Source organism: Sarcophilus harrisii, chromosome 1 (genome assembly GCF_902635505.1).
Source record: "Sarcophilus harrisii chromosome 1, mSarHar1.11, whole genome shotgun sequence".
NCBI classification, from domain to species: domain Eukaryota; kingdom Metazoa; phylum Chordata; class Mammalia; order Dasyuromorphia; family Dasyuridae; genus Sarcophilus; species Sarcophilus harrisii.
Genome location: NC_045426.1, coordinates 265,472,496 through 265,498,246, shown reverse-complemented (window position 1 = coordinate 265,498,246; position 25,751 = coordinate 265,472,496).

The window sequence follows — 25,751 nt, the reverse complement described above, 5'->3', positions numbered from 1 at the left end:
AGGACTGGGAAGGAGTAGGGAAGGGGGGAAGAGAATGGAGGCTGGAGAAAGAGGGAGGAGTAGGGAAAAGACAAAGTCAGGGAAGAAGGAGGAGAAGTACAGAGGATTTCAAAGATAACCCATTTCTTTCTTAATTTTGCCATGGCTCTAATTGTGGCTCTGAGTAGCAAGAAGAGTGTATTTCCTGTGCTCCTTAGCTCTTCATAACAATATGAGCTATATGTTTTATTTTTATAGCACTTTGCAGTTTACAAAGGATTCTAACATCCATTATCTCACTTAATCTTTACAACATCCCTCTGAGGAAGACAGGATAAGTATTATTATTCCCAGATGGTTTCTTACAATCAAGTTCAGTGCACTTTTTACTATACCCCCTTCAACACTCTACTACACATTCTTTTAAAAGCTCCCTAAAGGTAGAAAAGGGGTCTTTCTTATTATTTTTATTTCATTTCTCCCTACCATCCAGCACCCAGTATAGTGTTCTATGTTCAGTAACACAAGACACAAAGATAGAAAAACATAGAAAAAAATCAAGAAAAAGAGAGAAGAAGGAATAAAAAAAAATGAAGGAAGGAAGGAAGAAGAGAGGAGGAAAGGAGAGAGGGAGAGAGAGGAAGGGAAGGAGAGAGGGAAGGAGTAAGGAAGGAGATGAGAGAAGGAAGGAAAGAGGGAGGAAAGGGAGAGAGGAAAACAAGGAGGGAGGAAGAGGAGGGAGGGAGCAAGGGAGAAAGAAAAGAAGGAAGGAAGGAAGGAAGGGAGGGAGGGAGAGAAGGAGGAAGGAAGGGAAGGAGAGAGGGAAGGAGTAAGGAAGGAGAGAAGAAGAGAGGGTAGGAGGGAAGGAGAGAAGAAAAAAGGAACAAAGGAAGGAAGAATGGAAGGAAGGGAGGGAGGGAGGAAAGGAAGAAGGGAAGGAGGGAGAGAAGAACAAATAAGAGAAAAGAGAAGAAAGAAAAGAGGAAAGGAGAAAAGAGAAGAAATGAGGAAAGGAGAGGAGAGAAAAGGAAAAAAATTGAGAAATTAGAGAAATAGCTTGATAAATAGAAAAATAGACATTTAGATAGATGATAGATCAATAGAGATAGATTGATTATAGATAGATAATTTATTATTTATTAAATACTGTTTACCAGGATATGTGTTGAACACTGAGGTATAATGTAAATAAGTAAAACATTCTCAGATCTCAAGAAGTTTATAATGGGTAAAGACAACACAGAAGAGCTGGAAAGGCAGAGGGAGAAAGGGTACTTTGAAGGGAAGAAGTCCAGAGAGTGAGTCAAGACAGAATAAAGTAAGTGTGGTTGCAACTACCCCTGAACAAGTGATCTTGGCTGGAAAGTCACCAATCAAGACAGGTAGGCACAACAGAGGCTTGTCCAGAATTGGAAAGCTGAGTGAAAACTTGGAGAATTACAGAAAGTAAATAGAACAAAAAGGGAAGGTCATAAGTAAGTAAAAAAATATATACAATTTGAATCATAGAATCACAGAATCTCAGAGCTGGAAGTCATCTAAGAGGTTACCTAGTCCAACTAGAAGCTGAATAAGAATTCTCTCTCTACCATATCCAATACATGGTCATCCAAGTAAACAACCATTTATTAAGCACATACTATATGTCAGAAATTATATTGTCCTAAGTTTTGGGATTTAGAAAGAAAGGCAAAAGATAGTTCTTCAAAAAGCTGACAGTTTAATTTTTTCAAAGGTCTTTTCTTTTTTAAAAGATTTCTCTTAGAAAGGGGCATCTTCGACATATAGGTCTTTAAATACTTGAAGGTCTATATCTTGTCTCCCATATGAGTTTTCTCATCTCCAGGGCAATAACCATTCAGCTCACTTAACAGATCCTCATATAACATGACCTCTAGACCCCTTCCCTTCCTGTTCATCATTTCTTAGATTCTCTCCTGCTTTTGAATGTTCTTCCTAAAAGGTGATACTTAGGACTATAAACAATATTCTAGATATAATCTAATCATGGCAGAGTACAGAGAAGCTTTAACCTCCACACACCATTTCTCTCTTAATTCCTCATTGTCTTTTTAAGTCAGAAAACATTTGAAAAGATTTGCTTTGTGTAGGTGGAGAGAAACCATAGGATGTCTCAAAATGAGATATTTTAGAAGCCAGTTCCTTCACTGTCAATTTTCCATTGTCAATCCCAAATGATGCATAATAACAATTCATCAAAGCAGCATCCCAATTCTTACCTCTTCAGAAAGAGTAAGCAGGGCTAAGAATTAAGTAAAGAGAAATGAGTTGAATTTTCAGGACCACCCTAGAAAGGGCCCAGCCCTTCTCATATGCCAAGAGGCAACACCTCTTTTTCCCTTATGGCCAGCTTTCTGCAAGAACAGGACAAGGGGCAGAAAGAACACGAATAGTTTCATTGTCACAAAGAGTTCCTCACTTCTTGAGGACTATCATGCTGAGCTGTATTCAAGCCCATAATCTGAAAGGCCTTTTCATTATTGTATTGAAAACCCCTCCGACTGCAGATCTGTTCATCAAAGGACTTTTATGTCAAGTCACATTTTTTCCAAAACCAGAAAAGTTCAGGCTCAGAGCATAAACATTAGACTCATTATTTAGAAATAGCAAGTCCTTTGGGTTCTGGTATCTGATCAAAGCCCAGAAATTAAATTGCTTCAGAAAATCGAGTAAACTTAAGGATCAGCAGATTTTTGTTTGCTTACTTTTTCATTATGCAGCTAAAAAAGGGGAATAAAAAAATTCGGCTGGTGGTTTGAGAGTTTGTCCACATTTTAAAAGCCTGTGAAGATGCTGCAAGCTCCCAAGGTCCTTGGGGCAAGGAGGAAGAAAACATTTGGTTGACGTGACAATAAAAACACCCTGCCGACTTGTCAAGTGGTTGTCTCCTGGGAAATTCCTCGCTCCACAAATGCACACATATTCAGAGGCCTAATGCAATCATGGGATTCATTGGAAAGAGAGACCAGAAGGACATTCAGATCTTTCATAGGAGACATCAAAGTCTTTTATACAGGACACTGCGGAGAAATAGTTCTCTGCACTAGTCTGGAATTCAGCATTCAACCAAGGGGGCAAAAGTGGAAAAAGAAAGAAAAACATACTACACAGTACATCAGACAGAATCCAAAAATAATATGGAGGGAATTAAAATAACTCTGCAACAATCCTCGTGGCTGGGATTTTTTTTTTTTCTAAAATAAAGAGACTGAAACAATTCCCCAAAGAAGCTCTTTAAATATACAAGACAGCAGTGCCCTGAAAATGGTCCAGGGTTATTATTGTCCAGAGAGCATGAAACCCTGAGAGTAGGAGCTGTAGCTGTTTCATTTACCCCGAGAATATTCAGTTCTATGTCTTGTCCAGACGGTTCCTTGCTAAGCACTGTTGGACCACTGAAAGTGATGATTCACAACCAGTTCCTGAGAATGGTCCCAAAGTGCCATTTGCTAAATGGGGACAAGAATAGGAAGGATTTATTTTCCTCCTTGGCTGGTGGAAACATATCAGAACAAAGGATTCTGCTGCCTCTGCAAACTCCATATGGACCAGTGAAACAGTGGGACACTGCTTCTGGGGCAAAAATCCTACAAATGATGCCTTATAAGGTGACAAAATGCTTTCACTCACAATATCTTGTCTTTTCAGATCAAATATGAAGAGGCAGAAAACATTCAGTTGACTTAATTCTTGCTAACTTGACAAAAGCTTGTATATTGGGAAATTCCTCACCCGTGCACACACATGGAAAATGTTATTTCCATTTTACAGATGAAGAAACTGAGATTCAGAGAATTTAAGTGTGATTAACCAGCATCAATGAATATGCCCAATAATGATCAGCATTATGAGGGACACTGGGGCAAAAGGATTTTGAAAGTGAGAATGCTAAGAGGATATAGGGCATAGAGGTTGGGCAAGAGCCACTTCACATATCCCTTTTCTTCCATTTCCCTTTGGAAGGGCATTGAGGGACAACAATATCTCCCTCTGGAAAAAATTCAACAGCCTTAAGACTCCAAAAGCAAAGGAACAAAGGTAGATCGATATAGACATATGATTTCAAGTGAAAAAGCAAACAACTTAGATCTAGAAAAAGGTAAGTCCCTGACCAAGTGCTGAAGTGATCTAGTCTTCAAATATTTATCAGGCAGTTCCTTGAGAGTAGGGATTGTCCTTTGTTATTTGTTTGTTAGCTTGTTTATTTGTTTGTTTCGGTCTTTATAGCTCCAGGACCTCGAATAGTGCCCTGTACAAAGTAGGTGATTAAAAAGTGCTTGTTGATTAATCATTGACCTCTAAGTAACTATACCCATTTTGTGTTTGCTTAATTCTACCCATCCCTCCTCCACTACCAAAAGTTGAACTTCCAGAACTCTGTCCTCAATCCTGTTTGAGGGAATTGAAAGGATACGAAATGACATTATGGTCTATGATGTCAATAGCAGATGTTGTGATATTAATAAGCTGCTTCCCTTTAGAAAGAGAAGAAGTGTGGTAGAATAGTGGATAGAGAGTTAGCTTTGGAACCCAAATGATTTGGGCCATATACTTTTGATGGAGACTTCTTGAGGAGACTAAGTAAATAAGTAGTAGGATCTAAAAAAGAGATTTGACTGGTGGATCCAGATACATCTTTAGAGGCAAAATGTCATGAACCATGACATCAAGGATAGAGAAGGGCAGAGCTAATCAGTGAATGACAGCCAATTGCCTTGATATGTTTTGAGAAAGGGACAAGCAGCTTAGTTGATTCCCACAGTACCTTCTGGGTAAGGGTAGTCATTACATATATAAATTGGCCTCTTCCCCTCCTCCTCCTTCACTTCCAAATCTAGTTGTAAGAGCAACAATCAAATCAACACTTCCATAACTGAAAAGGATTTGACCTATATCTCTACCTAAATGCTAAGTATTTATGATAAAAGAACTTTATTGTTTGAACACATTTCTGTCTATTCTCAAAGATGATTAGGAAAAAAAGAAAAAGAATCTATATGTTCTACAATGTTTATAGCAACTCTCTTTGTGGTGGCAAAGAACTAGAAATTCCAGGGATGCCCATCAATTGAAAAATGACTGAACAAGCTGTGGTATAGGATCATGATAGAATACTATTGTGCTATAAGAAATGATGAGCTCAACGATTTTAGAAAAACATGAAAAGAATTGCACAAAATAATGAGGAGTAAAATGAGCAAAACCAAGAGAATATTGTATATAGTAACAGCAATGTTATTTTAAGAAATGACTGAGCAAAAGAGTCATTCTATTATAAATATCCAAATTAACTGTAAAGGACATATGAGGAAAAGAGCTATCTGTATCCAGAAAAAGAACTGATCAAAGTATGTTTAAAGCAATCTTGCTATGTACATACATACATATACATGTGTGTATGTGCATTTTGTATGGGGGTGTTTGTATGCGTATTTGTGTCCAACAGTAGCCATTGTTAGGGCAGGAGAAGAGAAAAGGGGAACAATGGAAAGAAATGCTGGGCTTAGAATCATGAGACATGGATTCTAATCCCAGAGGCCCACTTAAGCAAGTCACAAACTCTTTGGGCAGCACTTCCCTCTTTTATAAAATGAATAGGATTAGATTCCTTCTGACTTCCCTTTCCAAAACATTCTTCCTTTGCCATCACTTCCCTTTATGCATTATCTTATCCATTAGAATATAAGCTCCTGGAGGGTTGTCACTGTCTATTTTTGCTTGTATTTGTATCTCTAGGGCTTGGCACAATAACAGACACATAGTTAAGTACTTAATGTTTTTCCCCTTTATGACTTGCTTGAGATCATAAGGTCAGTAAATAAAAGAGTAGGAACTACAACCAAGGTCTTCATATAACCTGCAATTGTTCTAGTTGGCATATAGGGAAGGAATTATTCCTAACACCATTTCAGATGTTTATTTCCCCCATGGCCTTTGAGAGTAGAAAGGGTAAAAATGGTATTTTCTTTTTTTGAGGGGGAAGGCTTATATTTGCATCCCAGATCTTAGGCCTAGCAAATAGTAAGAGCTTAAATAAACATTATCTATCTATCTATATAACATAAGATAAGGAAAATCTATTCATTAGAGTGAAATGAAATGAATACTCTGAAAAGATGTCCCTGAAAGATGTAGTAAAGGACTACAAATCTAGCCTTGTTGAGATTGTTCAAACAGATTCACTGCAGTGAAAAGTTCATCAATTAATGTGAAAATATTGAAAAGTTGGATAGTTTTAGAGAACTGAAAGAAAACAGACAGGCTAAGAAATTCAGAAGGCAAAACACTTGAGAGGATTTGCAATCTCTGAAGTCATAGAGGATAAGGAAAGATCATAAAGCCCCACAATCTATTGGAACACCAAGGGCAAAATTAAAAAAAAAAATAAAAGGGAGTAGTCCCATTCTAAAAGCCTAGTTGAAACCTCATAGATTTATGATGTTTGTACAGTTATCCCTTCCACATCACAGGGTTTAGGGGCATGGTATCCCCACAAGATGGAAAATCTTCAAAAAATTTCAGGGGCCTCCCTTCATACTAGAGAAGTCTGAATATTTTTTTCTTTTCCTTTTATAGAATATTTATGCACCTTATTATAAAATTTGGTTGATATTAAACAATGCTTGTTGTCATTAGTTTTGGCTCAAAGAGGAAATAAATTAATCACTTGCTTGGGTATAGTCAGAAAGGGAAAGGAAAGGGAGGGGTGGATAGAAGGGAGGACAGAAACAGTAAGTAGTAAGAGAAAGGATTAGGGGTGATAAAAGGTATAGCAGATAGAGGGCAGAGTAGTTAGAAACAAAACACTACTAAGGAGAGACAGGGTGGAAAAAGAGAACAAAAATACATACACAGGAGAAAATAGGATGGAGGGAAATATGGAGCTGGTAATCATAACTGTGAATGTGAATGGGATGAACTCTACTATAAAATAGAAGTGAATAGCAAAATGGATTTAAAAAATAGAATTCTACAATATGTTGTTTACAAAAAACATTTCTTGTTTCAAGAAATTTTCAATTTTTCAAATTTCAAAGTTTTCAATTTCTTGTTACAAAAAACAGAGATATGTACAGAATAAGGGTAAAAGGCTGGAGCAGAATTTCTTATGCTTCAATTGAAGCAAAAAAGCAAAGATAGCAATTTTGATCTCAGATAAAATAAAAGTAAAAATAGATCTAATTAAAACAGATAAGGAAGAAAATTACAACTTGCTAAAGGTTGCCATAAATAATGAAGTAGTAATGATACTAAATGTATATGCACCAAGTTGTAAAGCATCCATATTTTTAGAGGAGATAAAAAGCCAGCTACAAAAAGAAATAGACGGCAAAACAATATTAGTGGGGGACCTCAACCTTACCCTCTCAAAATTAGACAAATCTATAAAATAAACAAGAAAGTAACTAGAGAGATTAATAAAATACTAGAAAACTCAGATATGATAGCTCTCTGGAGAAAATTGATTAGGAACAGAAAGGAATACACATTTTTCTCCACAGTACATAGCACCTATATAAAAATTGACCATGTGTTAAGGCATAAGACCCTCACAGTCAAATGCAGAAAGGCAGAAATAGTAGATATTATACAATCTTATGAATATATTTTATTTATTTCTGGGTTTCTAAACTTTTTCTGAGTCATCTGCAGGTCTTTTCTTCAACTTCTATAAAAATATCAATAAGTTTCCATTTAATTTTTATGCCAACCCATAATATAGCAAAGATAATAAGGAAATTTGCAAAATGGAAGAGAGAAGTGGTTTTCTTTAGCCTATAGACCTTAGCTTTGTCATAGGTAAAATAAGAAGGTTGAATCAGGACAGAGTACTCCACTGTGCTTCATCATCTCTTAATATTCAATGTAATGTGAACTGGAATGAGAAAACTGATATGCTAGTAATATATTTATCTCTAAAATATTCAGCATGAAATTCTGTATGCTCCTCCTCCTCACTCTTCATTTGAACCCCTTCCTCCTTTCAGTGACTAAAGAAGTTGGACTCCACAGGAGGCCTGCAAATAGAAGACGACAACAAGAGAGAAGGAATCTACCAAACAAACCTCAGAGAAAGTCATCAGTGGTAATATACACCAGGCTTCAGCTGACAAGACACCTAGGATGAAAAACAGATGGAAGTAGCAAGAGGTGAGGTACAAAAGGAGGAATGATGGATGTAGGAAAAGTCTTCGTTCATGCCTGGGCTTACCATTGCTTCTACTGCACTGCTTTACTGGAAATGAACAAACTGCAAGAAATTATATCCCATATAGCTCAACCATTGAGCTAGCCATTCCAAGAAGCAGAGAGCAAGATCAAAAGTCTCAGTAAGCAATAGAGTAGTCCACTAGAAAAGCAACCAGAAGGAAAGTCAGCTCCTAGGTCTTGGGATCTTTCAGCCAACTAGATATTGACTCTCTGTTGGAAGACCACAAGAAGAGCAATAAGGGGAACTCTTGCTAATCCCAGCACTGAAAATATTGGTAACATTCAGTGAGAGTAGCTGGAGGGGACAACTAAATCTAAGTACTTAAACTGTATTCCTAGAACTCCTGAGTTTGGGGTATGCTTATACAAAGGCTAAGAGCCATCTGGGTTTTAAATGAATTGTGAGTTCATAGCCCATATGGTATATATTTTATTATTTTTGACTTAATGCATATCTGTATTAATGAAGAAATTATTTGTAACCAGGAGATAGCATTGTTTGGCAGGGTTTGCAAGTCTAAGGTACAAGCAAAAATGAAAGGAAGAAGCTCATAATGGCTTACTATCAGCGATTTTAGCATAGTGAAAAACAAAATGGAGAACTTTGATCTGCATGGCTTAATTTCCTTTAGTATTAGAAAGCTTATAAAACTCACTAATGTATCAAATCCATAAGATTCCATTTGGTTCTTCCTCCAGTTTGGTGGCAGGGGGACTTCAAACAATCTTAGCATTTTAGACAAAGATTTGAACCTCTACTTATTTATTTCTGGTTACTGCAAACCATTCAATGACCCTCATTTGCGGTGAACATACATAAGTCACAAAGCATTTATGACTGGTCATAGATAGACAGAAAGAGAAAGAGACAAGAGACAGAAATAGGCAGAGAGAGAGGGAGAGGAGGAGGGAAAGGGAAAGGGAAAGAAAGAGGGAGAAGGGGAGGGAGAGGGGGAAGGAGAGGAGGGGAAGGGAGAAAAAGAGGGAGGGGGGAAGGAATAATTAAGTGCTTAGTGTATACTAGCACTGTGCTCAAGCTGGAAATAACAAAACAAAGCCTGCTCTGAAGGAACTTACATGCCAATAGGGGAAGACAACATACAAGAGTATTTGAATAAATATAGAAAGAACGGTCTTCCAATCTCCAAATTTACAGGGTCTCCACATTAAGACTCGTAGCCTATCTTTTTTTTATATAAACCCAGGATTGTAGTTGACTATCTGTGTAGTAAAACTTGCTTGTGGAATACTCTAAGTATTTAGTTTCATTGGCACTAGAAGCCCTCCTTCCTGACTTCCCCCTTTAATCCCTCCACCCACAAAATCAGAGACAAGGCTTCTTAACGTAGTGTAGAGAAGTGTAGCCAAACTCATATCAAAATGGAGGCCACTAAACCATACAAAAAAGCTCCTTTCAAGCTACATATTGATTACTAAGAAAATTGCATATGAGTATTCTGTTTTATTGTATTTTTATTTATTTTGTTAACTATTTCCCAATTACATTTTATCTGGTGGAGCTCTATGTTTGATATATCTGGTATAAAGTATCTGATTCATAGAACATGAGATATAAGGGAAGATGTCTCTTTGTTTAATATCCTGTGAATAAACGAATTTTGTTGTTATTGTTATCGAGTCAATTGGGGATAAGTGACTTCACAGCTAGGAGGTGTTGTGTGTCTGAGATCAGATTTGAACTCAGGTCCTTCTAACTTCAGGGCTGGTGCTCTATCCACTGTATCCACCTCAAATAAACAGAATTTTAAGAAAGTTTTGAGGAATTTCAAATTGCTAAGCATGTCTTCCTTTCCTTGTACACAGGATAGATTAAGAAGGCTATGTAACCTGTGTCTCTACTTCTTTCTTTCTGAATGGTTCATATGCAATTCATATAGAGCACATAATTGAATTTGTTGGTACTCAGCTGTGATGCTTTGTGCAGTGAAGTTGGTTGTAAGGATTTGTGGATGATAGGTCTAGAGCTAAAAGATAGCTTAGAAGGACATCAAGTCTAGACTCTTTTTATAAATGAGAAAACTGAAACCCAAGGAGGTTGTCTCTTGCCTATAGTCATAGAGTTATCAAAGGTTTGAGGAAGAATTTTAACCTTGATCTTCCAGATTCATTTTCTTTCCCCTCCCCCCTCCACACACATACATACACATATACCCTATAATCCACTGATTGTTCTCCTTCATAAATTCTTGTACAAGATGCTCTCTCTCCAGAGTGCAGAAAATGTTGGGAATGAAGTCAAGAAGACCTGGATTCAAATCTCTGACATCAGATATGTGACCCTGGCACTTAATCTCCTATTTGCCTCAATTTCCTCATATGTCAAATGAAGATAATGACATCATCTACTTTGTCAGGTTATTGTTAAGATCAACTGAGATAATTCTTAGGGAAAAAACCAACACAGTACAATTCCTAGCATGTAGTAGGTCCTATATAAGTGCTTGTTGCTTTCTCCTTCTAGACATTTTCATTGACTGTTCTCCATGTCTGAAAAGTTCTCCTTCTTTACCTCTGCCTCTTAATTTCCCTAGTTTCCTTCAAGCCTCACATAAAATTCCAGTCTCTATAAGAAGACTTTCCTGGACCCCGTCAATGCTAGTGCTTTCCCTTTAAGGTTATCTCCAACATTTTACCTTGTTGTACATAGTTTTTATATATTATTTCCCCTCCCCCTCCATTAGATTGTGAGCTCCTTGAGGACAGGCACTTTTTTTTTCTTTTCTTTATATTCCCAGCATTTAGTGCAGTGTTTGGCATACAAATGGCAAACAAGGTAAGTACCTTGACTTGCCAATCACCATGTTTGAGAAATAAGGAAGTGGAGTAGAATCAATACATCATAGAATGTTAGTCTCGGACAGGATCTCCCTGGTCACTCTATTCAACCCCCTCTTTATACAAAAATTCTGGCTTCCTATGAGGCAGAATGAATTGCCCAAGATTACAAAGTGGGTTAGCGGCAGACCCAAGACTAGAACCAGTCTTCTGCTTCCCAATCTGGTTCTCTTTCCTTGGCACAACATTTAAGAACGACACCCACTAAAAAGGATTTGATTTTACAGTTCTAAAATCCCATGATTTCCATAGGTAAAGAGAAATAGCCACCTAGTTTCAGACTTTCCTAATAGGAAGTGGGAAAGCCTTTCCTCTCATCCTTTCCCACTTCAAGATGTAGTGGTAGTTAAACTCAACCCACTCACAAGCCTCCGTAAGCATAAAACCTCTTTCATCAGGAGATCCAGATGGATGCATCTGTTGCCATCCCACACAATGGCTCGTCGGGTAGAAATCTTCCTGTTTTCTTAGAGAAGGCTCATGGATAGAGAGCTGGGACTTGGAAGCAGGAAGGTCTGAATTCAGATCAGATACTTACTAGCTGTGTGTGCCTGGGAAAGTCACCTAACTTCTATGGCTCAGGTTCTTCATTCAGAAAATGAGATTAGTCTCAGTGGTCTCTATGACCTCTTACAGAGTTAAACCTTCGTGCTATGGTTTATTATCTTCCTGGTCTATGTGAGTGAGATTTTTAGATTCCATAGATCAGGTTATCAACCACTCTGGGTAAATTACCTTCTCAGTGGGGACATGGAAAAGGCATATGGACAGGATGGAAGGAAAAATAATGTTGCTGAGGGCCTGCTAGTGTTTTGAGACAGACTCTTGATTACCTATAATAGAGTTTTGATTACCTATAGAGATCACCAATCACTCTGTGTCAATACTAAGTAATTAGAATGAAAGGATTCTGAACATATTTCTGAATGTTTTTATTGTCATTGAAAAGCATGCTAGATTTGGTGTCAAGGGATACAGGTTCCAATTCACCTCTTCCACTTACTACTTTATTTAACCTCATTAAGCATCATTTCCCTCATTTGGAAATAGATAGGATTAGATTAGATAATTCCTCAGATCATTCCTAGTTCTAAATCCTATAACCTACAGTAACCTGAAAAAAAAAAAAACTGTTCTGAAAATGTGAGAAAGTAAAGCAATTGACATAATCTGAGCATAATGGAGGATATAGTAGCTGAGTTGAGACTGGAAGAAAACAGGAACATCTACAGATCATCTGAGCATGTTAAAAAAAAAATGTACACTTTCAGATACATTAATTAAAGCAGTTAGAGGAGCATATTCTTCCATATAATTTTAGAGCTTTCTATTTATGTTAAAATCAAGGGGAAAAGCCTGGTTAGTAGAGGGAAATAATGGTCTGGGAATCATATTCGGATTCTAATTAATACAACCAATTCTGTATGTCCTTTTTAAACCAGGGTTCTAGTCCTACCTTTCCAATTAGCTGCCAGATATAAATACATACATCTGGACTATTTGCCAGAAACTCAAACTCAACAAGTCTAAATATGACTTTTCTTTTCCATTCCAATCCTGCTTTGATGCCTAATTTATCTATTTATGTCAATGTTACCCCTATCCTTCTAAACTGACAAGCAGATGCATGTTCTCAGAATAATTTTTGACTCTTTTCCTTCCTTCTACATTAAAGCATTAATCAAGTTTTATGATTTCTCCCATCCTGATAACACTTTTATATGTCCCCTCCCTCTGCACATCTCCTCCAAGACTGTGCCAGTAAATATTTAACAATCAGAACTCAAGTAGGAGAGGTGGAGTAGGATAGAGAATCTAGCATGACACGCTGTTATGCTTAATCTACATTATTAATATCTCTATTTTTCCTTTGGCTCCATTCAATCAATAAAACAATGAATAAAATTCTGGTTTGTAATATTTGCCAATTTCAGAGGTGCAGATGCTCACACTGAAAAGTTAATAATTATAAATGGAAAATATATTGATTCTCAGCAATATGAAAAATGTTCAGAAAGATAATCTGAAAGGTCTAAGGAATTTGTATATAATATGTAAAGGAGAACAAATTTGGTCCATCTCCCTGGCTCTTTACCCTATAATGTGTGCTTCCATGTGCACACGTGCACGCACGGGTACACACACACATACACACCTGGGGAAGAGTCATATTATTTAAGCACAGATGATTAGTACCCAATTAAGAATTTTTGTGAGTTGAGAACCCCAAAGAATTTATATAGATTATAGTATTGATACCATATTAGAAACTAAAATTGATTCTTTAAATAATTTATTCATTTAGAAATAATAACAAAGCCATTACATGTCAATAAAAATAACATTTTTATGAAACAAAAGTATAACTCCTAAAATAGAAAAAAATATGTGACATTATTTTATATAGTTTTGCAATTCTCTTTAATATCTGGCTTAATAGAAGACAGCTGAATTCTCATATCTGCTTCTGCATTTAATTTGTTATAATATGTTGTTCTGGTTGAAGTGTATAAAGAAAATCCAACCTTATACAGATAGGTGATTATGAAAGAGAGGAACATTTTAAGAGAAAAATGACAGCTTAGTTTTATTAATCTGTGGATCTAGTGAAAAGGTCTCAGGGTTACATGTTGAAATCCTGTGTTCTAGTCTCTAGTAGTAAAGGAAGAATTGAGATGTTGACGGGGAATGGTTTTGGGGGAAGAAGAATATTTTTTTTTCTCTCTTCCCTTTCATCAATCATGATATCTAGTAGTATGGTAAAATAGGCCATTTTTTGCCTCAATCTTTACCCATTGAATAGGCATTGCTTCAATCAGAATAAAGACCTTAGCAGAAAAAGCCAAGGTTTCCCACTGCATCTAAAGCCATCTCCAGTTGTCCTGATTTATATCTTGCCTCTGAACCCAGATAGCTCTGGCAGGGAAAGTGAGGCAGGTAAATTTGCATAGCCCACCCTCACTTAAATTCAACTTATTCGCTTGCTATGGCCTCACCTCCCTGAGGTCATGGTCTTCTTCCAGAATGGAGGACAAACAACAAAAATATACTGTTCCAGAAGTTTCCACAAACTGAAGTCAGTTCAAGAGTATTCAGGAACAACTGAGGAAGCAAGAAGAGATACTCTCCAGACAAATATATATTTGGAGAGTCAGTCATAAAGTGGAAAGGAGTTTTAAGGAGCATACCTTCAGTAAGCAAAGAAAAGATGTAGCTTTGAACTCATGAAAGGTAGGCTGGAAATTGAGAGTTGAGCTACACAGAGCAGACTGAGAATCCATGTGAGTGACCCACTGAAAATCCAAGTGAGTGACCCACAGAGAAGGGATGCTGTCAGGAAGAAACTTTTTAAGGATACGAAAAGGGGAAAAAAAGGATATTGGGATCTTTCAATACGTGAGTTTTGAGTTGTCTTTACCACATCTATTCCTAGAATTGCAGTTCTCACTACTATTATACTCAAATTTAAGACCACTTATACCACAGATACCTTTAAGTATTTATAGGAGACTATGTCCTAAGTTTGTGAGGGAAATACTATTCATACTATGCTGTCTTACTAATTGCTCTCCCTAAGAGTTAATTGTATGACTGGCTGATTTTTTAATCAGTGGTATAGGAATAATATCAGCAAGAGTTGGTGAACTATAGTTAGAACTTGGAAGTAGCAGTCACCTTTTGGGGACTCCACCCTGGAGGATGAATGAAAATTGGAGCAGTAACCCAAAAAAAGAAGATATATGTGGCCAGGAGGGTATAAGGAGCCTCTGGTGATATTTTTTTTAACATGCTCAGATGATCTGTAGATGTTCCTGCCTTCTTCAAGTCTCAACTCAGCTACTACATCCTCCATAAAACCTTCCCAGGCAAAATCATCTCTCCCTACTCAAATTTATCTTAGCATTTTGCTCAGCCCCCTTCTTTGTTCTCATCTCACTCTCATTTCTTCATAATTACTTGTATGCTTGTCATTTCCCCTATTAGACTATAAGTTCACTGAGAGCAGGGATTGTATTATATAGTTGTATCTCTAGTTCCTGTAACATGATTGGTGCTTAATTAATATTGATTGAGTTAAATTAATATGTCATATAGAAGATGATTTCCCCTTTCTGGAACATCATTGAATTTCATCTACTAAATATGGAGGTTAGAATCAATGATCTCTAAAATGTTACTAGGAAAGAAAGATTTATTTAATGTTTACTATGCGCAAAAGACTATATAAGCACTTCACAAATATTGTCTCATTTGATGCTCACAACAACCTTTACAGGTAAGTTCTCTTATCCCCATTTTGCAGCTGAGAAGACTGAAACAGATAGAAATTAAGTGATTAAACCAGGGTGACAGCTAGTAGTAAGCGTCTGAGGTCAGATTTCCTAATTATAGGTCTCGGTCTCTATCTCTATCCTCTTCCTGTGTACTACCTAGCTGCCTTTAGCTCTGAGACTTGTGGTTCTATTTGAAGATAGGGCTTCTGGAGACTATTTCCTGTAAGATTGTATCTTATTAATACTGTATGTCATGGCAAAGAAATCAGCTTTTTAAGGTTAAAAAACATTTCCCCAAATTACAGTGGACACAAACTCAGGTTTCCAGCAGCTAAGCACTCCCCACCCATCTCAGCTGTCAACAGCTGTAGGAGATAGGCAGCTGGCCTTTTCCCCAGCCTGCTGCTTAAGCAACTGCTTTCGTGCACTAATGAGCTTGAACGAATAGACCTAGTTAGTGAACATAATCCAAAGTGTATATTCCTACACAGAAAGATTCTGGCTGATGTCTATATGTGACAGGTAGACTTAGGTATGTTCCATGGCACATTATAACGAAACACTTGTTATTCAAAAGCATTATCCTTCTCCCCTAAATGTGTGCAGGTTTTGGCCAGTGTTAATCATCCCCCTGACAGATGAATAGATTGCAGAAGATGTCTGTCCCCATTTTATAGATATCAGGCCAATTTCTATATCTAGATGTAGGAGAAAAAAAAAGTCAATAAAACCCTAATTTGAGGAATAATTCCACATTGTGTATGTTAATTAGCTTCTGCAACTTCCTCTGCTGCCAATTTGGAGTGGATTTAATAATAATAACAACATTTATATAGCACTTATCATGTGCCAGGCACTATGCTAAACATTTTATAATTATTATCTCATTTGATATAAGTGGGGGTGGAAGAAGAAAGAGAAAACAGATACCGATGCTTTTTTTTCCCCACTGCTACTGATTTATTCACTTTTAAAACTTCATTCATTCATTTATTTCAAAGCTATTGATTTTCTTTCTTTCTCACTACCCTCATCACCAGTGACAATTTAAAAAAACAAGAAAAAGAAGACCTTTATTAGAAATATGCATAGTTCTGGGCATTTAGCAGCACAGTGAGCCTGAAATTGGGAAGGCCTGAGTTCAAACCTGGCTTCAAACACTTGCTAGCCATGTGACTCTGGGCAAATCTCTTCATTCTATTTACCTCAGTTTCACCTTATGGATAAAATAAGATGGAAAAAGAAATGGCAAATCCCTCCAGTATCTTTGCCAAAAAAAAAACAAAAAAAAAAAAAACAAAAAAAACATGAAATAGAGTCATAAAGAGTGTAACACAACTGAACAACAACAAATAGCTGTGAAAAAAAATTCTCTAATTGATCATGTCCAAAAATATATGCCTCATGTTGTGTAACTTTTTTTTGTGCTTCCATTATTTACAGTAGACTTTTAATAACAACAATACTAATATTCCTGAGAGAGGAAAAGATGATTTTTCTAATCAATTGTAGCCATGCTAATCCTTTATTTTTAAAAAGGGAACAAAAATGAGAGGAAGGAGAAAAAGTGCTATCAGAAAAAAATGGATGAAATTTTCAAATCAGAAATTATCTTGCTTTCTTTACATATTTCATGGAATATCACTATTATTTCTCTTGGCTTCTATTGTACATTATGTATATTGTAATCAACGTTTATTTATTGCATAATTTTACACATTTGAGTATATGTTTATCCTATTCCTTCTTCTAGGCTATATAAAGGTAGATGATGTATCAATGACCTTCATATCTCTTGTCCCAAACCTAACACAAAATAAGTAACAAATGGTTGTTAGAGAAATGAAAGTTAAACTCTGTAAAGGTCATTTCTACTAGCAAGGAAGAAATTGAGAAGCACACAAATAGAATCAGAAAATTTAGAGCCTGAATTAATATTAGAAATCTGTATCTAATTCCTTTACAACTGGGGAAACTGAGGATTCAGAGGTGAAGTGATTCACTTAAGATAAAATCAGTAAGGAACAGTACCAGAATTTCATTGAAGGTCAACTGATGATAAATTCAAAGATCTTTGACTGGGCCATGCTGACTCCTTTGATCAAAAATAGATTTGTTAGAATAATCATACAGTAAATTAATGAGTTTCCCATTACTATTTGGAGCTAAGCCACAAAAGTTGCTGAGGTAAAAGCTCTTGTGTTGAGGTAAGAGTAAGTACTGAATACTTCAGAAATTATGAGAAAGAACTCTGACTCTGAAACTTGAAATGGAATTGCCCAGAGTCCAAGAAAATTCTGGATAGCTAACTCTCAATGATCTGCACTAATTAGAGATGGGAAAGAAATGGTAGAACAAGCGAACATAGGCTCAAAGAATTTTTAAGCTAGGAGGGAACTTAAAAACAGTATATTTCAATTCCATTACTTATTCTTGAAGAAACTGAGACACCGTGATATAAGTGACTCCTTATTTCTCTAGAATAAAATACAAATTCTTCAGCTGACCACTTAAGGTCCTCTATAATCTGACCCTTACCTAACAATTCCAGACTTATTTCACATTACTCCCTATTATATATGCTAAATTGAACTACTGACTATTCTACAGAATTGACATTCTATCTTCTACCTTCATACATTTTACTCATCACCCTCTCTCCCTACCCCCAACCCATCCTGTCTCCTACTCCAGATGGCTCTTCAATATTGGCTCTTTAGATCCTTATCTCCCTTCAAAGATCCTCTCAGTTGCCAAAATAGAGCCTTCTTTAATCCCTCAGTAGCTAATAGTATCTTCCCCTTAAAATTACTTTGGATCACAGTTGTCTGTATACTATTGTATTATTGCTGTCCCCCAGGAGATAAACAAGCTTTTTTAGATTGGGGCTTTTTTTGGTTATAGTATCATAACAAAACTTTTTAAAAATTATCTTTTATCTTTTAATTACCTTTCAATATTTATCTTTTCAAAAGAAATATAGGGTATCCCATAAACCTTATTGCAATTTTGAGCCTTAAAAGCTTAATAGCTTATATCATTATAAAAAATAAATTTAAGTAATGAATTTAACAAATAAATTATATATATGTGTATATATGTATGTATGTATGTATATATATATATATATAGCTTTGATAGTTTAAAATCACTATAAGCCTTTTGGGACACCTTGTGTTTAATTTCTTTTCTTAGTTCTTTTCATTTAACAATAATTTTTTCTTCATCTTTCTACCTATCCCTCCTCCTGAATGACAACAGCACACAATTCTTTTTAACAAGCATACATACTTTGACCCCACAACACCTCTACTAGATCCATACTCCAGAGAGATCAAAGAAAGAGGAAAATAATCCATGTATATAAAAACATTTATAGGAACTCTTTTTTTGTGGTGACAAAAACTGGGATTTGGAGGGATGCCCATCTATTTGGAAAATGACTGAACAAGTTATTTTATATGGCTGTGATAGAATACTTTTGTGTTATAAGTAACGATGAAGGGGATAGTTTTGGAAAGACTTGAGAAGACTTATGAACTGAAGCAAAATAAAGTGAGAAGAACAAGGAGAACATTTTACATAGTAATAGCAATATTATAAATATAATCAAATGTCAAAGACTTAGTAATGCTTATCTTTACAATTTGCCACATTTCCAAAGAACTCATGATGAAAAAACACTATTCACATCCAGACAGAGAGCTGACATACTCAAAGTATAAGTTGAAGCATATTTTTTCTTGTTGTTTTTTTTTCTTTTCTTTTTGGAGCATGGCTAATTCAGAGATTTGTTTTGCATGAATTCATAATTGTTTTGTATTTTCATGCCTTCTCAATAAATGGGAGAGGTATAGTGGAAGGGGAAAAAATCTATATCTGAAAATAAAATTGAATTGAATGTTAAAATAAATAAATACATTTTTAAAATATGCATAGTCAAGCAAAACAAATTCCCATATTGACCAATCCAAAAATGTATGTCTTGGGAAGGATTCTGGGAAGATGGTGGAGGAGGCTGGTAAATTTTAACCTCTCCCAATTTTCCTTACAAATGGAACAAATTTGTACATCAGGGGAACATAGACTGATGAAAAACTAAGAAGACTTGGAGCAGAACTGGGGTACTCTGAATACAACCTGACAAGATCTGAAGAAAGACCCTAAACTGGGTTTAATCTATCTGAAATGTAAACATTTCTAGGTTAGCTCCACAGAAAATTCAAATGGGGATCTTTTGGCTGTTGGTTGTGGCTGGAACCTCAGTAGGAACCACAGAGACTTTCACCTCTTGGACTGTTTGTCAAGTGGGAGTTTGAGTCTGGGAAGACAGAGTGAACTTCAGCTGACTGAGAATACCAGGCCCAGTTGTGCTGCTGAGATGTGACCCTGGGGAAGAAAGAACCAGCACCTGCTAAATGCAGAAGCAGCAGGGCCGGGGTACTGCTGGCTGTTGGCACTTGAAGGAGGGTAGAGCTCTTGATTTGGGGTTCTTGGTCAGAGTGGAGAGCTGAAGGGAAGCTTGAGGCACCATCCTCCCATCCCACAATTAGAGATACTTACACTAATAACTCTTATTTTTTAAAAAAATGCACCAGCAAAGAAGAAAGATCCCCACCATTGAAATATATTATGGGAACAGGAAAGACCAGGATTCATCTTTAGAGGAGGATACTTTAGTTAAAAAAAAAAGTTTCTACCCCAAGATCAAATCAATCATTGAACCATGACAAATTAGATAATTATTGTCTCTATCAACTCTAATGGCTTAACAGTTTGTAAAGATTCCAGCAAAAGAGTAAGGTGAAATGGCTCCCTGCAAGTTTCTACCCCAAGATCAAATCAATCATTGAACCATGCCAAATTAGATAATTATTGTCTCTATCAACTCTAATGGCTTAACAGTTTGTAAAGATTCCAGCAAAAGAGTAAGGTGAAATGGCTCCCTGCCCAGAGATAATTTATATAAGCACTCAAAAAAGAATTTAAAAATCAAATGAGAGACATTGAAGAAAAAATAAAGAAAAAATTAAAACCATCCAAGAAAAACAAGATTACGGGGAAAAAAAGTTAACCAATTAGAAAAGGAAATGCAGACTCTCAAAGATGAAAATAATTGTTTGAAAATTAGAATCAGACAAGAGCAAGCCAGTGAAGCTGTGAGAGACCAAGAAACAACAAAACATATTATAAAGAATGAGAAAATAGTACAAAATATGAAACATCTCATAAGAAAAATAACAGATCTGGAGAACAGATCAAGAAAAGAAAATATAAGAATAATTGGACTGCCAGAAAGTTATGACCACAAAGAGAACCTTCACACAATAAAGCAAGAAATAATCCTAGAAAATTATCCTGGAGTGATAGCACATGAGGGGAAAGTAGAAATAGAAAAAAATCTACCAATCATCACCTCAAAGAGATCCTTTGTGGAAAACACATAGGAATATTACTGCCAAATTTTGAAACCCTTGGATCAAAGAGAAAATTTTGTAAGAAATAAGAAAAAAAAAACAATTCAAATATGCTGGAGCTATGATAAGAATTGTACAAGACATATCAGCAGCTACAATAAAAAACCATAGGACTTGGAATCATATCTACAGATGAGCAAAAGAACTAGTTAGGCCTGTGGCCAAAAATATTATATCCAGCAAAATTATCTATAATTTTGAATGAGAAAAAAACAGACATTCAACAAACTTGCAGATTTTCAGGACTTTCTATCAACCAAACCTGAACTTAACAGAAAATTTAACATACAAAATCCAATATCAAAGAGCAATTTTAAGTAACTCAACATGGACAAACTATTTAAACACAGAAAAATTGTTGGGTTTTTTTTCACATGGGAAACGTATACTTTAATGTTTAAGATTTACATCAATAATATGGTAAGATCAAAAAAAAAATTGTTGGTTTTTTTTTCACATGGGAAACGTATACTTTAATGTTTAAGATTTACATCAATAATATGGTAAGATCAAAAGAAAAATTGGCAGAGCAAAAGTAAAAATAATAATCATGTTATACAAATGAGGTGCAGCAGAAGAATAGACACAGAAGCATTAGAGGGAGGAGGAGGGCTCATCATTCTGAAAACCTATTTACACTGGGAATGGGCTCAATAGGCAACATTATATATACTATGAAGAGTGTATAGCATCCTCCATAAGCTATAAAGAAATAAAGGGGGAATGATAGGTGGATGGGGAAACAAAGAATGAGGGAAGAAGACAAGGAAGGGATCCCTGGGTGAGGGGGAGTTAAGTAATAATAAGCCAAGTTATGGAGCAGAATTTAATGAAAGAATCAGCAAGGATAGGAAAGATATGTGTATATGTAGGGTATGTATGTGTGATTGTGTATATGTATGTGTGTATCTACATATGTATATGTAAATATCTTTTCTTAACTGTAGCTTGCTTGGGGATGGGGGATGAAAGGGAGATAAGTGTGTGTATATGTGTGTATATATCTATGTGTAAGTATATCTCTACATATGTATATATAAATATATCCTTTCTTAACTATAACCTGCTTGAGGGGTTGAACGGATTAAAAGGGGGGAAATAAAATTTAAAAGGTGGGTAGCAGGGAACAAAAGAACAATTTATAAGGAAGTAAAGAAAATCTGGATACTTATGAATATAATTTCTTCTACCAAGATATATGCTTTTTTAAATTGATATTTCTTGTTATATATGTTGAGTCCTCACTGATGTTCTGCTGGGCACATGTTAATGTTCTCTTTTCATTTGTTTCATTTTGTTTTGTATTGCTTTTCTATTGTTCTTTGTCTTTATTTTGTTTCTTCAAGTAAAATAAATATGGGAAAAAAATTGGCTCATTCTGCATCTTAACCCCATTATCTCTTTGTTCAAAAGCAGATAGTATCCTTCATCAGCTCCTTAGTATTAGTCTGATCATTTCATTGAGGTTCTTAAGTATTTGATGTTATTGGTCTGTACAACATTGATGATTTATAAGTTGTTCTCCTGATTCTGCTAACTTTATTCTACATCAGTTCATCCAAGTCTTCCCTACATACAAAACCATAGTTTGTATCTTTCTTTAAAGCACAATGGTATTACTGTACTTATATACTGTCATTTGTTCAGCTATCCCCCAAATGAGGGCATTCCCTTGGTTTTAGATCTATGCCACTACAAGAAGAGGTCTTATAAATATTTTAGTCAGCACCAACCTTGCACAAGATAGATGCAGTAATTTTTTGTTGAATTGCATTGAATTGCTTAGCATATCAAGAATTATAAGCAGCAGTTCCTCTCCTAGCCCAGTACTTTTTCTACTACACCAACCCCAACATCATTTCTATTTGACTTTGCAATCCATAATGCACCAAAGATTTACCTTTCTAATTATATTTTGCTTAGGCCAATTGTAATTTTATATTCTAAAAACATAATAACTCATCTCAAGAGAGTCAACACAATGAACTGGCAGAGGAAGAGCTAGGTTTAAAACTTTGTCACAGAAGTAAAATATAGATAATAGACAATAGTGGGAGTTGAAGTAGAACTTTGAGATTAAGTCCCAAATATTCCTCTACAAATGCTATAGCCCTACAAGGAAGTAAACAAATGTGGTAAGGAAAGTTAGGAAAATCTAGGTTCCATGCTACCTCAGACACATCATAGATATTTAGTCCTAGGTAAATTACTTCCCCTCTCTTTTAGCCTCAAATTCCACATGTAAAATACTGAGAAATATTCATGTCTACTCCTTGGAAGATTTACAGAAGACCATGAATGAGAGCTACATTGGAAAAAAAGATGTGATGGTTGCTGTCAAGATACCCATGAAATGAGGTTCCATATTCATCAAAATATGGAAGTTCAATAGTCTTCTTGTCCTCTGCTTTAGTTAGATCACCTGTAGACTATGTTTATAGTTCACAGAACTTGATTATATCTATATGTATATACATATACATAATTGTATAATATACCTGTGTAATCAAGTTCAAGTTAAATTGAATTTGTGGTACTACATTTTAGGAAAGAGTGACAAGGTGGAGCATACTTAGAAGAGGATAAATAAGATATGTCATTGCAACCATACCATATGACAATCAATTGAAGGAACCAGAAATGTTTAACCTAGAGCAATGAAGACATGGGAGGAATAATGATAATAGCTAGCATTTGTGTAATACTTTATCCTCACAACAATTCTTTGAAGTAGGTGTTATTATTATTATCCACACTTCATATTTGAGAAAATTAAGGGAGGTAGATATTAAATAATTTGTCCAAGTAATATAGATACTAAATGTCCAAGGCTGCATTTGAATTCGGTTTTTTGGGGGATGAGGAGAGGGAGGGTTGGAGTTTTTTGCCACTGCTTTTTTCACTCTTGGCCCAGTGTTCTATCTACTATGCCAACTGTCTATCTAATATAATAGCTGCCTTCTAATAAGCAAAGGACTCCTAGACAGAAAAGAGATTGGATTTTTCTTTTTGACTTTTTAGAAGGTATAACTAGGAACAATGGATGAAGGTTTCACAGAAGTAGATTTTAGCCCAAAGTAAGGAAAAACTCTGTAATTGTTTCTCCCATTAGAATGTGAGCTCCTTGAAGGAAAGGATCATGTTTATGCTTTTCTTTGTATCCCAAGATTAGCACAATGCCAGACACATAGTAAGTACTTTTAAAATGCTTAATTACTTATTAAATGATTAATAATTAGAGGTGCCCAAACCAGGATGGGCTGTTGAAAAGTAGTATTTCCCAGCACTGAAAAGTCTAGAGCTTAAATGACTTTTTCTTTAAATTTAAATTTTCTTTTTCAGTATGAATGAACAAAAATTAACAAACCCCCAAATTTCAATGTATAAAGGACAAAAAAAGATAATGGTATATGAAATGGGGAACTCATATAAAGTGTCTAATAATTTTAACATGCTAATAACAGATTTGCTCTGTTTATCTGCTTCTGAACTTCTTTCTTCTCTTCTAAATATTCTTCAATATTTCATTGATGCTATTTTACTTCTTTATTTTTACATCACTGTCATTACCCAATAGCACTTTCTTTTCCATTGTTGAAGGCTTTCCTAACAAGAAATTAGTATGATGAAGCTAAAACAAATTAGTTGATCACTTTTCAAGGATGTCATTATGGTAATTATTGTGCAAGTTTGAATTTGACTAGATGATGTTAAGAGTCTCTTCCAACTCTAAGATTCAATACCTTCAATTTATGTACTTGGTTTATTTCGCTCCACTTGCACCATTAAGTTGTGAGCTCATTGGCAACAGAGCCTGTCTCAATTCATTTTATACATTCCCAGAGCCAACACAGTGCATTATACATAGACTTTAATGTATTCTGTACTATTTTTGTCTACATCCTTTCCTAAATCCTTCATAGAAGTACCCACAGAATGTTAAAAGACCAAGATGAAGGCATCCATAAAGAATTTATGGTCTAGAGGCCTTCCTCTAAGACTGTTAACATTCAATACGGCACCCCACTATACATCTGTTTTCTCTCACTCTTGCTTATATGAGTAGCTTACCTCTTATTTGGATCATACATTTTCTGGATGATACCTTTTATGCCTTTCTTTGTATAAAAGTCATCGCTTTTATGCTACAACCTATATTCACTTCTCATTGACCTTTGAGTTACCTGGAATTTTGACTCTAGAGATTATGGTATTCCTTGATCTCTAGGCATATTGCATCATTAAAAGAATAAAAGTATTTTTAAAATGTATATATTGTGTGAGTTTGTGTCAGAGAATATCTTGGAATCATTGAAAATGCTCTTTAGTTTCTCAATTAAAATCCAGTTCATTCTTTTCCTCCTATTCAATTGTGGGTCCCACCTATTTTCCATTTATAATTTTCATCCCATATGTAGGCATTGGCATAATTATTCAGTAGGCTGCCCATCTAATTGTATATTATCATTTGAACAGTGACCATTTTTCATCCATTTGATTTTACTGTGTTCATTGTTAGGCTAATTCCTTTTGAGCTGCTATGGATCTCTTTTAGGAGACTCTAGTTTTCTAGGGTTTAATAAAATCAGAAAAGTATTATCCACAAATACCTGAGCCACTCATTATCTATAGGGAAACTTCTATTTGCACACTTCACACAACATCTTCCACAACAGTGAACTACTCCTATAATGAGTATATTATTCATTTGTTTGATACAGGTTAGTGATTCTCAGATATTTTTTTCTCAGGACACTTTTATATTGTTAAAAAAAATTAAGGACACTAAAGAGCTTTTGTTTATATTAATGAGTTTTTCTTATGTTTTATTTACCCTTATATCCATTGGTATTAATCATATAAGAAATTTGTGTCATTATAAAACAGTTTTAATCTTGTAGACCCCCTGAAAGAATATTTGGAACTTTAAAGT